Source organism: Nyctibius grandis, chromosome 16, assembly GCF_013368605.1.
Source record: "Nyctibius grandis isolate bNycGra1 chromosome 16, bNycGra1.pri, whole genome shotgun sequence".
Taxonomy (NCBI): domain Eukaryota; kingdom Metazoa; phylum Chordata; class Aves; order Nyctibiiformes; family Nyctibiidae; genus Nyctibius; species Nyctibius grandis.
In genome coordinates this window covers 2,821,621-2,836,509 of record NC_090673.1, presented here as the reverse complement: position 1 = coordinate 2,836,509, position 14,889 = coordinate 2,821,621, and the positions used below count along the sequence as shown (strand labels likewise).

General features: G+C 49.0%; 1 protein-coding gene across 1 annotated transcript in view; it reads right to left on the bottom strand.

Annotated features, from left to right (window-relative positions):
* Window positions 1-14,889, bottom strand: part of GPSM1 (G protein signaling modulator 1) — a 75,412-nt gene that overhangs the window by 60,269 nt on the left and 254 nt on the right. The gene's annotated exons all lie outside the window — the stretch shown is intronic.

Below are 14,889 nucleotides of genomic sequence, written 5' to 3'. Positions count from 1 at the left end.
GCCTGGCCCCTCCTGCCCTCTTCATCAGAGCCAGGGACGAGTCCTCACGGCCCAGAGTGGAGCTGCAACACAGCGGTGCCAGCTCAGGTTAGACGGAGAGAGCGTGCAGCCCAGGACTCAAGCTATGAGACAGCTCTGACTGCAAGGCACCACAGTCCCCCCCAGTTCCTGCCCCAGGATCCTGCCACCCCCTCCAGGTGCCAGCAGGGTCCCGCTCAGCTCCACAAATGCCACCCAGCACAATTGTTCCAGTTGTGCCGTGCAATCGCACAGCCCAAGGGGCCTTATGAGACTTCCTTTCCTGCACGCCCAGATTACTTCTCTGAAGCCAAGTGAAAGCAAGTCTTGTCTTCCCAGAAACACAGAGGCCACGGGCCCAAGTCTTTTCTCAGTTCAAGCTGCCTGGAAACCCCTCCAACTGCAGCCCCCCCTTCTCCTTCCTCTCTCAACCTGCCAATTGCTCCTGCCTTGGAGCACGGACTTGCAGCAGGACAACAACTGCATATCGAAAAGATGCTGCCAAGTCCCAGCAACACTAAGGACAATATTCTGCTGAACCCTGGCCAGACGAAGGAAGCCACCTCTGCCTGTTCCAGCACCCAGCCCCTTGCCCATGGCCCATCCACACGCACAGCCTCGTCCCAAACCTCCCCTGCATCTGCCCAGCGCCAGCAGTCAGAGAGGCTGCACGTGCTCCCTCCACCCTGCCTCTCTCCTACCCACACAAACCACCGACCCACACTCGGGGCACGGCAAACGGACTGTCATCACCATGCAGGGTAAAAGGCAACGATGACAAAGTTCACACCACACTTTTTCCACTGACTCCTCAGCAACCAACAGCCAATTTGGTTCCCTTCCCTTCCTGTCTCATCTGCTTCCCTTCAGCCCCAGGCCAAGTATTTAAAGCCAAGAGGCCTTTGGGATCTATACGAAAACACACACCCCAGATCTCATGCTCCAGGGCCATCCAGGCTTTGAGCCAGGGAGAAGCTGAGCGATTGCAGCTCACCAAGAGCCTGCTCGGGATGCTCTGCACCAACACTCACCCTTGAAAGGGATTCGGATGTGATCTTAGTGACCCAAACAGCACGGCCCTGGCCCTCCTTTACTTTCTGCAGAACTCGTTGAAAAGCAATTAGCAGGAATCAAGTGATCAAGTCCAGCAAATCCAAACAAGCAGCAACTTCTTTTTCAAACTTCCACTTGGTAAAGCCAGTAAAGAGGGCAACACAAAGCCAGAGCACACCAGCCATAGCCCAGGATAGTTCCTCCCTTGGTGATTACAGTCCTCTGTGCCCAAACCAGAGAAAGCCACAAAGGAAGAAAGACATGGTGGTTCTCCGAGGTCGCAGAGCTTGCGTCCAGGCTGGAAGCGATGCCAGACACGAGGACAGATTTCCGTTGGCAAAGCTGTAGCAGAGCAGATTGCACCAATTCTACATTGTTTTTGTGCAGCTGTCTCGTGCTCCAAGGGCTGTAAAAGCATTGTCGTGCTCTCCCTGAAAAATTTCAGGGGTGCTAAACTTCAGAAGTCAGCCCAGACACACTTGGGCATTTAAAAGGCTGCCCTGGCAAACAGTGCGAGGGCTCAGGTGCAGGACACTGCTCTTCTCCCTGGCTGTTGCACAGCCACAAGGCACCCCCCTGGATTTGCCAACAATAATATTCCACATTTGTCTAAAAAAAAACCAGGAAACAGGCTCCCCAAGAGCTCAGATACCAGCCAGGGGTCCTCTGCCAGCATCTCTAGACACAGTTTCTGCAGCTCCTCTGTGCAAACCCAGACTCAGCAGAACAGCAGAAGTGCTTTTGGGTTCTTCATGACATTATGGAAAAATCTATGTGTGCCATCAGATTAATCTGCAAGCCTATAAATCAGTGTGGCAGGATTCCCAGGCAGCCAGGCCATCACCTCACTGCAACCCAGCTCGCACGCAAGGTGAGAATTACACTCCGCTTTGCTAATCCGAGGAACAGACCCGCCGTCTAGCACTGTGTGCACAGTCTGTGGCGGGTGTCTGCTGCCTCTGCGGGGAACCCTGGAGCTCCAGCATCTTGCAGCCTGGTTTCACTCCTTCCAGAGGATCACATGGCTTAGTCCTCCACATTTTCCCAAATTTTTAGCACTTCTGTCCCACTATAGCTCCACGGATAACATCTAACCTGGAAACACTTGGCACCGCTGCACTGCATGTCTGTACAAATCAAGCGCGTGGAGGCAAGTCCCCGCTCCTCCCCGACACAGCCCCATGTTGGGTTTTGCTCCTACACTGTTGTACTCGTGGAATTCTATCACATGTAAAGAGCAGGCGAGCATATAGCACTATATGAGTGTGCCACACAGATCAAAGCACGGCACATCTTTGCATTTGTGAAACTCTCGTCCTGTTCTTCCATAGGAGGAATTTGTGTAAACATTTTGTTTCTTGGAAAGTCTCCCTGGATACAGCAAGAACGCTAATACTCTCCCTAATAATCTTCTCACTGCTATCACAAAATCATGAGTTAGTCCATACAATGATTTGCTTTTTAAGCAAATTGCAAAACTTACTATGAAAAAAATAACAAAATTATGTTTTTTTATATGTTTCTTGGAATTGAGTCTTTGGTAAGGGGAATAAAAGGATGAAATGTCAGACTTTTAAGATTTTCTATGCCAAAAAGCCTCCTCTGTTTTCCTCACAGAGCAGGGTAAAGGCCTGCAGCACATCCAACTCCAGCAAAATATCCTAGACTCCCTCCAAACCACGGCGCTGCTCTCTCCAATCTGACACAACAGCTGCTGTTACCCACAGCAGACGCTCTCCTATCCCTAGGACACCAGGTGAGGCTCTTGGTCCACCTGAGAGCAGGAGCAGATCCTCAGCTTACCAGGATGTTCTGCCTTCACTTCATGGCTTTAACTTCAGATTCCTTTTTTTTTTTTTACCCCCATCCTCCTAATGTGCAGTTAAGAAGACAGAATGAGCAGAAATGGATACGGGAGATCTCTCCACAGACCTATTTTAGGTTTAGGTTAGCTCCTTGCTGCAACCTCAGAGGTATCGCAATAGCTTCATACAGAACACAGGCTGCTCTGTAGCACTGAAAGAATTCACTGCTCCCCCCCTCCCTTACGCTGGTGAAAGAAGGGAGGATACAGCATCAGGGTTACACACATGCCCAAATCAAGGGAGTTCATTTATCCTGACTACTGAATAATGCATGTCTTCAGAAAAAAAATATCTCTGTTCCTGCAGAGACATCATCATCTAGCAGTGAGAGAAAGACATGGCACAACAGCAGGCTGCACGGAGAAACGCTTGAGGAGCGCAGGCAGCAGCGACAGGGAGGACGAGACAGGGGACAAGACAGGTCCTTACCTTAACCCATAACGGTGGCGGGCTGTGGAAGCGCCTGACATGCAGGAACAGCACTGCTTCCACACGGATTTCACCTGCTGGAGAAGCCTGCCTGTTTTAATCCAGGGCATCATGGAGTGGCTGCATTTGAGCTGTAAAAACAGCCTCTACGAGCCTTTCAGGAGCAGTTACATCCTCCAACACACATGGCTTTAATTGGGAATTTTAATTTTTAAATTTTAATCCCAGTCACATGTTTTGAGCTGTTACTTTTCTCTCCTCTATGTGTGTATATATATTTTCACATCTCCTGTCTGTGTGCCATGTTAGCCTCAGGCAACCAGTTCTGGGAGAGAGCTGTCAGCCGTGACAAATCACTCCGTGCTCATTTGGAGCCAGGTCTGTGCAGCATCTCCCTCCTTCCCTTCCTCAGGCTGCTGTTAGCACAGCCACCCTGGCCCTGACCAGGGGAGCTCTGCCCTCTGCACATGGGCTTGGAGCTTCACCGAGCACAGCTGGAGTCTGACCCAGCTTCAGCAAACCTGGAAGGACTCCCTGAAATCACGCTGATCAGCCCCTCACCCAGGGTCCTTCAGAAACAGAGGGATTTCCACCACAGCAGAATGTCATTTCATCCAGTGCAGGGGAGCCAAGGGCAGGTCACACAACAGTTTTCTCTGTTCACCCCTTGTGTCACTGCATTTTTGGCTTTAAAACAGGGACAGGGAGAGTCCTGGATGCTGGGGCCAGGACCCGTCCAGCCACAGAGATCACAGACCACGTAAGGGAGGACGCCTGCTCACTGGTGAGCCGACACACTCATCAGCCACACAGCAGGACGAAGCCCCAGCACGCAGCCCTGGCACCCCTTCCTGCGGGCATACGGCACGGCAGGACACCTCCGATTGAGGCCAGTGTCTCAGACACCCACGCAGCTTTCACAGCCTTTCTTTTCCGCTGCTGATCTCTCACACAACTCTGCAAAATGCTCACTCAATGGCATGACTGATGACAACTTTCTGCCAAAAACACTGATGCCAAAGCACGGCTTTATTGAAGGAAACGTACATTTTCATTTTCTTCCAGAACAGCAAAGGAAAAAGTGGGTGTTTTCAACCATTTCATTTTTAACTCCTTCGACACCTGAATACATTGTCAAATCTCTGTGAAACACGATCTCCTCGCAGAGCCTGTGGTATCTGCTGGCACATTTTTGCTGTTGCACGTGAAGGGATGAATGCAGATAACACGCCAGCCTCCCTTGCTCCAGTGGCTTTACCCAGGAAAGCACCAAACCACAGACTTCAAACAAGCAGCTAGTTCATGCTTGCAGTTTCCTGGATTACAGCCCTGATGGAAGCAATCGATACAAGAGCTGGCCAAGGGCTGCAGCCTTGAAATTCTGGGTGCGTCACAGTGAACTCATATGTTTTATTATTTAGACCCGTGCAGGAGCTCAGACGCTCGGCTGAACTCGGAGGCCAGGAAATGCCTCGAGGCACATGTGGAGTCTCACAATTCCAGGACATTCATCAGCATTTCTGTATCTAAGTCCCTGTTCACTCACCATGAGATGTTGGCCCATGGGTTTCCCAAGCAAGCTACTCCTCGCTGGAATCAGAAGGGCTTATTTGTCAGAACGGAAAGAGAAACACACATTGCTTACGATGCCAGATATTTCCATTTGTTCAGTCACTGGTGGTTTATAATCCTGCCTTCATGCTGCAGAAAGCTTGGCCAGTAAACAAGGCAGATGTGATGGCCTGCGTTGTGCAGCAAGATACAATCCCCTATGCCATTTTCTCAATACAAATCTCTGCAGACAGTTGCTAAAAAAGGGGCTGTTTTCTGATGCAGTGTCAGCTGTGATATGATCACTTTACAAGAGCATAGCTGGAGTACAGTAATGACAGGGCCCTCCTCAAAGCACTGGCAGCCACTGCCCGTCCCAAAAGCTTGCTGCCCAACTGTAAGAATAGAGATGTGTGTTTTTCTCTCTCCATCTTTCACCATACCCCAGCAACAACCACCCCTCAAGGCAGGGCACCCAGGAACTCCACCCAGTTCTTATGTGATTTCACTTGCAGGTGATTTTCTGACAGTGAACATTTTTCTCCGTGTCCCTCTCTCCCTTTTTAAATTAACTGCTCTCATCTCAAAGCCTGAGAGACAGATAACTACGTAGAGTCACAAGTGCCTGAGCACTCTTAGCAACTCAGAGCTGTTCTCCTGCTTTCTTCAAGTCAATAGCTGGAGCTGGGCTCGTCATGGTCACCAGACCCCGTGGCCACCCAGGCCGCTCCTTTTCCTCTCCTGGGGCCTGCGGTTTGCAGTGTTCCCACCACATTTGCCAGGCACACCTTGTACACGGGCAGAGCCTGGTATTTAATCCACCAGCTGGTAACTTCCTTCTAAACAACCTTTTGCTCCCTCCCATCTTAAGCAGAACAGCAGAACCATTGTAATATTGTGCAATGCAAGTGCTGCAGCTGCCCTGCACAGTCCAGTAAAAGACGAAGCCAAGGTCTCCAATCCACAATTAACCTCACTGTGACATGGGTAAGGAAGCACTGAAGGGAAGGAGTGGGAGTCAGGACATTCAGCTCCCAGCTTTGCCACCTATATTCTCTTTCACCCTGAAGACTATACAATTTCTCACCCTTGAAAACAGGAACAATATTTCCCAGAAAGGCTGCAATAAAATACTGATGTTTACCAAGCGCTCTGAAACCCTGGAATGGATATAACCCTTCCAGGATCCACTCAGTCTGGCACAGCAGCATGGGACACTAGGCTGAACCGTCATACAAACCACGAATAACAGTAATTAACAAATAGCCCCAGAGAGATGAATATTAATTGGTACTTTCCAGCTCTCCTCAGGCACGAACGGATACTCCACAGATGGAGTGCACAATGAACCACCTCAGCTCTGCAGCGTAGATCACAGGAGAAACTTGCCCCACAGCTAATTTGCACTCAGGCTGCTCCAAGCCAGAGCACAGAAAATCACAGCGATTTACACCGGAGTGCCCAGGGAGGTACCACCAGCCAAGCCCCCGCGTGCTGTGTGGGGCGAACGTTCAGAAAAGGCACCTCTGGGATACCCACCAGAGAGCAAATGTAGCCCAGGGGTCTGCAAAATCGTGGAAACATAAGACCTGGCAAATTCATTTGATACAGCAAACCCCCCGTTCTACCTGTAAATATGCACAGGGTTTTTTCAATCAAGGTTGCCACAAAACTTGCCAGCCCCGTGGCAAAGCTGGTCTCGCTGTGCTGAGTCTGCTGCAAGCCCATAGCAGACGTCATCCTTCCACATGCTAGATGGGGCAGGCAAGCACCACAAGGCTGCAAACCACCTAACTTGCCTCAGGTCTCATCACGGATCAGCAGGCAGACCCTGTCCCCAGCAAGCTCTGCACAGCGTCCAGGGAAGGGGCTCAGAGGGACGATGCTTTGCTTTCGCACGAGCCATCTCGGTCTGCTCCCTGGCACCACAGCGCTGGAGGGAGATGGAGCTGGATGCCCAGGGCAGGAAGAGAGCCCTGTCGCACGGTGCACTTCAAAGCTGCTTCCCAGGAGCATCACACAGCCGTTACTTTCTGCAGCTCAGAGAGCAAACTGCTTATATCAACTGACAGCACCAAGTTTTATCCATGCATTTTTAAAAGCAGCTTCCAAGACAAAACATCTGCTCTCAGGTGGAGCCAGGGCTCAACATGAAATGGCTTCTACACCGAGTTATGTTATTAGCATAACATAGGTGTTTTCCCCATTTAAAATCCATTTTCTTAATCTTTCTCCTGCAGGATCCAGAGGAAAGATGCATTAGCCCCCAGCTCCCAGAGAAGAGGCCATCTGGCTGCTCCAGAGGGTGTAAATGCAAAGGGTAACAGAAAAGCATGAGGGGAGACAAGGTTTAGCAGCTGCACAGAGCTACTGACTCACAGCAGAAGATGAAGCTTCTTCAGATATATCATTTCTAATCTCAGAGTCAGAAAGGAAAGGCCTGTGGTTCCAGTGCCTGTCATCCTTGGGCAAAATCCTCTTGCTGAAAGAAAACTGGGAATAGCAGAAGACTTTTAAGCTATTTATTTCTACCCCAAAGATAGTGATCAGATAGTTGTGCTGCCTTCCAAGTAATTCATTCAGGGTTTGTGTTGCTGATCCAATGTCTAGGGTCGTGAAGAGGAGTCTTTTTATTGCTTCCACTGAAATAAGGAACAGCAATCAGATGTCAATGAGATGCTTCAGCACGTGCTTGTTCCCTCTTTCCCAGGCTTCCACGGGCCAGGGATCAGTCAGACACTTGCAGGATCAGGCCATTACACTGGTTTGGGGTTTGGCTGCCCACTCCAAGGGCTCTCAGCCCAATGGCTCAGATTCAGTTCTAAAAAGAGCCTGTATTTGCTCTGCTCCTGGTGGGAGCAGAGGCCATGGCTATCACCCTTACCAGCCCTGTCATTTTATCCCAGAAGAAGTTAGTTAAGTAAGTTAAGTACAGGGTTGTGCTGCAAATTGCTCATTTAATATTGCCCTTGAAACTGCATTGTAATGATAAATTTTCACTTCCTTCCCTAGGCAGTTGCATAACATTGCTGGGCATTGTTCAGAGAGCCAAGCCAGAGGCAGCTGCTGCCCCTTTCCCCTTACCAAGCGCTGGCAGGACTGTTACCTTTCTGGTTGTAGGTTTTTTTTACACTCTATCACCTTATTACACTAAACAACATATAGTCGTGACTCTGAATGCAAGTAGCCTTCCAACAAGACTACTCTTACTTTCTTCAGCTGTCAGAGGGGAAAAAAAATATCCCATTTATACCAGTTAAATCTAAGCCAGTTAGAAAGTCAGATCTGTCAAATAACATTTAATTAGAAGTATCTTTAGGGAGGGAGCAGCTCAGTCAATGGAAAGCTTTCCCACTGACAATATAAATAGGCCCAGAATTCAACAGCCTCACTTTGTGGTCAGGCTACGCAGCCTGCGTGCCCAGGCACAGGATGAATTTTTGTTTCATGGCTTTTGTTGGCATGGGGTTTTTTTATAACATGGAAGTGGCTTTGAATTCTAAAAGCTGGGCTGGCTGATCAAAGCCATACACAGAGCAGGACTGGGAGGGAGGGGGAAATTAGGTATACCTGAGCAGAAATTTGGAGATAAAATTGCTCTTAAAGCAGAACAGCATCAAGAGTTAAATAAGATGCATGCCTCCACCTCACAAACTTGCTGCTGGTGTCTTCTTGCAGCATAAGACCTGAAAGAATTCAAACCTGTTCTTCAAGCAAGGCTGAACGCAAGTTTGGACATCACCTGAAGTGCAAAAATACAAGACAGCAACAAAACCAACCACACCAGCACACACAAAAAAAGAGTTTACATTCTCTAGTGACAGAAGGCCTGATCTGTTGGAGAGGAGACAAGGCAGCCCAGAGTAGAAAGCAGGGCTGGAACATGGGGGTACAGGGAGATGAGGCTTGTGACATACCAGTATTTGCTCTAGGGAGAGCACAAACTGCACGTGGTCATGGTGCAAGAAAAAGGTTGTGCCCTTGGGACACTTTAAAAGAGCTGAGATGCAGGAAGCCATAGGACAAGACAGGCAATCACTGGTTGTGCAGGGGACCCAGGACACAAGCCAGGGTCACCCCAGATCCACTTCGGGGCAGGATGAGGAGGACTGGGCAGGTGGCAGCAGGGTGGTCCTGCAGAGCAGCAAGGGAAGGTCTGCCCTGCCCCAGGACTGCCATCTCCCCACTGCCTTTCCTCTGTCCTCGCTTAAGCTTCAAACGTACCTCCAGCTGAAGGCACCAGCAACACCTCAAGAACAGTGGCCAGCTTGGTGCAGGGAATCAGGAGCAGGCATGTCACCCCTCAGGGCAGGCAGCCTTCAGGCCTGGAGACATCTTCCTCTAATGGGAACATACACACTCTACTGGTTTGAATCCAGGCAGGATCTTCCATCCTAATGAGTTTCGTTTAAAAAACAAAGTCATTCTATTAGCCCCAGCCCATAAAAAAGCCCTTTCTCTCTGCACAGTGTACTGCAGATGTTTCCCTCCAAGCCTCCAGGCTTCAATCAGTGGGGAAAGAAACTGATTCTCCAGCCTTTTAGCAACATAACCAATTTTAAGCCTTCCTGCTGCTGGCCGTGATTTTGCTCATGCTCAAGGCACACACCAAGGAAAGGCTTTACCCTGTGGTTTATGTAATGTATCAGGAACAAATCCAACATCTTGGACACTCTCCTCACCAAACTGGAGGATGGGAATGCCAGCTGAGCTATGCAGCCCACTCCTGTCTCCTTCACCCAGGTATTTCTAGTCGCCCACCACCTCCCTAGCCTCTACTTTCATCACCAGAGCAATCATGGTTCAGCTGCATTCAGCTGAAGAGAGGAATGGCCACAAAGGAATTTTAAAATCCCTCTTCTGTAACAAATCAATTTCTCAGCCTTCATAAAGAGATTTCATCCTTTGGTGTAATCGGCACTGCTCCCCTATCTTTGAAAATAAAAGGCAGCAGATCCCTAATTAGTTACAACCACCACAAAAACAGAAATTAAATACACACAAGATTTTCACATGGCATAAGCAAGCCATGATGCAGACACCAGCCAAAGCTCTGACAAGACCTGGAGCCAGAATGGGACCCACCACCCATGGAGGCAACTAAATTGCAACACCTGGTCACCATGATCCAGTGATAAGAGATCCTTGTTACCACTACAAACCCCAAGGACTTTATCTGTCCTTATGACTGCTCCAGCCAGGCCCCCACCAATCTCCTGGTTCTAGGAACCCTCTCCAGACAGCCTCTCCCTTGTTACCATGAGCTCTTTCAGATCCTTTCCCAGGAGGGATGCACCCGATGACTACTGCAACAGCTAGCAAAAGGCACCTCCGTAGCTAGTCATGGAGCACCGGGTAGCACAGCTCACAGACAAGATCCCAGTCGAGAAGGGTCAAAGGCTGCCTCACTGCCAGACCCAGCCCTCTGCTCAGTCAGGCCCTGGGGTGACCACAGAGAGTGCCAACATTCATCTCGCAGGGAACTGGCTTCGAGGGGTGCCCTCAGGCCACACACGCACGAGCCACATAAGCTTATTTGACTCAGTGACACAGTAGCAAACACCGTATAACCCATGAGCATGTGGCCAACGTACAAAGTTCTCTTTCTAGTCTGCTTGGCACAAATGCCTCGCACAATGCGAAGTATTTCGGGATAAAGAACGCAGAGGGACAGCTCTCACCCCAGTAGCACGAGGCACAGCAAGCAGGAGGTCTGGCATAACTTGAGTCAGTGAAGCGCAAGTCAGCACAAGGGAAAAAACAGTGTTATCATCTCAACTTGATTTACACACGCACATACAAGTCAAATTAACGCCCTGAAGCCAACAGTAGTTTGGATTGCAGCAGCACCTAGAGGTCAGAAGTAAGATGAAGATCACACTGTGCTGGGCACTGCACAGGTACAAGGCACATCCCCTGCCCATTTAACATAAGAGCCCAAAGGCAGAAAGGAAATAGCTTCTCTCCCCACACCCAAGGTGAAACACAGAAGAACCAACAAGGTCCTGGAGAAACCTGCAACAAAGCCAGGCATTGATTCCCAGGCCAAGGCCTGAGCAGCAGTGGTCCCTGCTCCCTGCTGCGGTGGAGACTAAGCGTTCTGCTTGGCTCCACTTTGGGATGACCACATTACTCACAAATGCTGAAACTATGAGCGAGTTGTTCAAAACGTCCCAAAACAGATGTCAACAAAACCAATACTGCGTGCTAAGCTATCATATAATTTTTTTGCTCAGGCCCCCTATTATGCAGCACAGCTATTTCAGAAACATTTGTCCCCTTTTTCACATCTTTCTGCCTGATGGAGGCTGACCGCATAGGCCTACAAAAGAAAAATGGTGATCTTTTAGAAACCTCTAAAACAGCATTCTCGAATGTAATAACCAAGCAATTTCATGTTTGATCTATGGAGTAAAGAGACAAAAAAGGGTCATTCCCAGCTTTCTGGTAGTGCTGAACACCACAATTTCACTGTGATGCCAACTAGCCCCCACTTCACTCGTCTGCCCATCCAGGACAGACCACCTTCAGCCACAGCACTCACAACTGCTGTTTCCAGCAGGAAAACCCTTTGGGTGAGGCGTGCTCCCTCTCCTGAACTCTGCCACCACCTCAGCTATTTCCAGGGTCGGCAATAGCTGCTACTCCCGTAGTTCAGAGGTATCTTAGCAGGTTCAAAGGGATCCCTTCACCTGAGCCCCTTCCCAGTCTCACAGAACAAGCTAATCGCACTCTTCCTCTGCCATCCTCCTGCGAGCCAACAACCCTCACGACAAAGAGCTTTGTGCCTTGCTACAAATCCTCTGAGCACCACACTGCTCCTCACACCCAGCCCAAGTTAACACAGAGCCAGTGCCTGTCACCAGAAGGCTTATTCGCTCCAGTGTTCGGCAAAATTCCTAACAAACACCAAAACCAGCACTGCTGGGGTGGTGCTAATTTTCACTTCTGAGGCAGATACAAAATATTTACCTGCTTTCTAAGGGGTGGTATTTAATTGTATCTTAAAGGAAAGCAATATGTAACTTCTTTTCCTTTTGAACAAACAAAAGGCAACACTGCTTTTAGCATTATATAAAGTCCAGACTTAGAAAGTTTTGAAAGTTTACAAGTACTAGTGCAGCTGGAAAACTACCAGAATATTTCATGGTGTTGTGTTCCCTTGGATACGTGCAAAATGACGAGGAACCATTGCAGACAGAGGTCCACCCCAATGGGGGACTTTCTTCCCAATTTGCTTTGCAAACACGGGTTTATTCTGCCTTAACCGCCATGCTGAGTTATGCCCTCTCTCACTGCCTTCCGTGTCAGAAGGCCAACAATGCTTCCATCTCAGTTTTTCCATCAGAACAGGAGAAAGTTGCCTCATCTAGAAAGATCCGTGGTGCTCAGAGCACGCTCTAATTGTCCGATGCGCATTCAGGTCAGGCACCCACTGTAGTGACATTAATGAGCGAGATGGAGACTGTTTATGACACAATCAAGAGAAGTTAGTAAACATCACAAAAGCCAAGAGCTCTATTGAAAATACACAGCACTGCAAGGGAACACAGAGCAGGGGAAGGGAAAGGGAGGCCCAGGAGGGAGGAACAAGACAGGCCTTTATCTGAGTTTTCATGTCAGATTTATACATTTCTGGTCTGATTGCAGCATTATCTAATGTTCTTTCTGTGTGAGATCAATAATGTCTCCGTGATGTCAATGCAGCACAGCAATGGTTTCCCCAGAACATGCCCATGCCTCACTTCCAGCCTCAGAAATCTCCAGAGTGACCTTTTAAAAGCAACGGGCCAAATCCAGTGGAGCTCTCTGGGCACTGGTGGACTTGTCCCCAGCACAAGCTTGACACACACACTCTCAGGAACCACGGTCCAGGGGAATCATTTGATGGGCTTCATGCTTCCTAGGTGTTCAAGGTCAGCCAGCCAGGACAAAAAGGTAAGTGAGACTGTACCTGCACCTGCTGTGAGCAGGTATTTCACAGCCCCCACAGCCTGGATTCTGTCCAACAAAAGTCCTCAGAGGTTACACACAGCTGAACTGGATGCACTTAAATTAGTACCAGATCAAAACCCCACGGAAGCCAAAGCATTAGGTCAGGCTCACGTAATACTTGCTCAACTCAAGTTTGTGAAGCATGATCACAGAGCTTGATGTTTCCAACAAGCCCCACCAGAGATCCTACATGCAATACCAGGAGCTGGCCATCGCAGACGTGCCAGCCCTGTAGAGAGTCACGACTGCTCAACTGCTTCCAAAGCCCTGGACTTCCAACAAGTCTCCCTTGAGACTGGCAGTTCTGCTGTAGCAACAGCAATGACATAGATGGCATCAGAAAGGTTAGCAAGAGCGGACATGAAGAGCTGCACAGGACCTCTTTTCCAAAAACACACCCAGTGTTTTAGTGCTGTAGCAGAGATCCTCCCGACTTTGGTCTCTGTAAACAGAAGAGTTTGGCCCAGTCAGCACACAGATTGTCTGCTGCGAGCACAACAGAGCAGATGCCTTTGTTTAGGATGGGCTGAATTTAGGGAAATACCAAGGGATGTAGTAAAATGAACAAACACTTTCATTTCTTTGTGACACACTTCCTTCCACCATGCCTCTTCCTAGAAGGGATTTACCTCCCTCAGCCCCCACATAAGGGGTCTGGCACTCCCTGCCTGTACAGGCACCTTCTGCAGTTCTTACACCCGATTTACTGCTCCCAGGCAAAAAAACACACTGAGAAAGACTCTGATACCAGTCATTATGGCTTTACCACCCGAACAGTCACCCAAAGTTCCACCTGTCAGCCCAGATACGCCTCCTGGATGGAGCTGAGAGTCATTTACTTCAAGCTAGAAGTTTCTACACTGCAATACAAGTGAAGTTAAGGGAGAAACTCTAAGTTACAACTCCAGTTCGTAGTACAGTACTGACAGAGAGGCTCCATCGACGCGTACTGTCAAGGCCAGCAGAGCAATCCTGGAAATTTTAACACTACGCACCCTGCCAGAGCCGGCCAGACGAAGCCACAGGAGAGGTGCTGCCCATTTCTCTTCCGTTCTCTCTTCACTAACCAGCTAGTAGCAGTGTTTACTGTGCCGGACGGGCACACATTAGTGGTACACAGCCCCACACAAGGATTTCCTTGACAAAAGTGACCAAAGTCTGTTACCCAAGAAGTTTTCAAGAAACGTAAAAGAGAAAGAAAGAATAAAATCCAGTTCAATTAAAAGCCAGTGTGTTTCTCTGGAGCTCTGGCCCCGCCAGGGCAGGTAGACCAATGGTTTTAACTTTGCATTCTCCTCTCATTTTCCCAGGAGTTGCTATACACCACCACAAAAACAAGGAACACCTGCTGTCCTAATGAACCAATACTCATCAAACGAGACAACCCACTAGCTGCCGTGCTAATTATTGCAAAGCATTCAAAGAGAATTGATAAAAAGCTACTACATAGCACATACTTCAAGCATTCTTTTTTTTGCCCTCTAGTCCAGATACTGCATTACCCCCACTCCTGACTGCTAGAGGAGAAATAAAACACAAGGATGAACACCATAAACATTAACACCCCAAGCAATACCATAAGGCCTCAAATTTACTCCAGTTTAGACTTTTTTATTTTTGATCTAAATGAAAAGAATGGGCAAGAGACAATATTTTCATGAACGCCAGACAGCCCGAAGCTATTTTTTTTCCCCTTGTGTGAATTTTCTGTAGCGCTCAATTTCAAAGCTGAGACTTAAAGTCTCTGCAGTGCAACCAGGAGCCTCCCATGCAAACGCCCAGCACAGCCAAGGTTTCAGCACCAGCCTCCTTACCAGAAGGAGCCGATCGCTCCGGGCTAGTGCCACGGGAAACCACAGTTCCTCTCTCAGCACCCACCATCCCATACGCGAACCAAGAGCTGCCCCACAGAGGAAACACCACGTCCTTCCCCTCCGTCTTCTCTCACTCTTGTCGGGTCCCCAGCCGTGCAACAGCT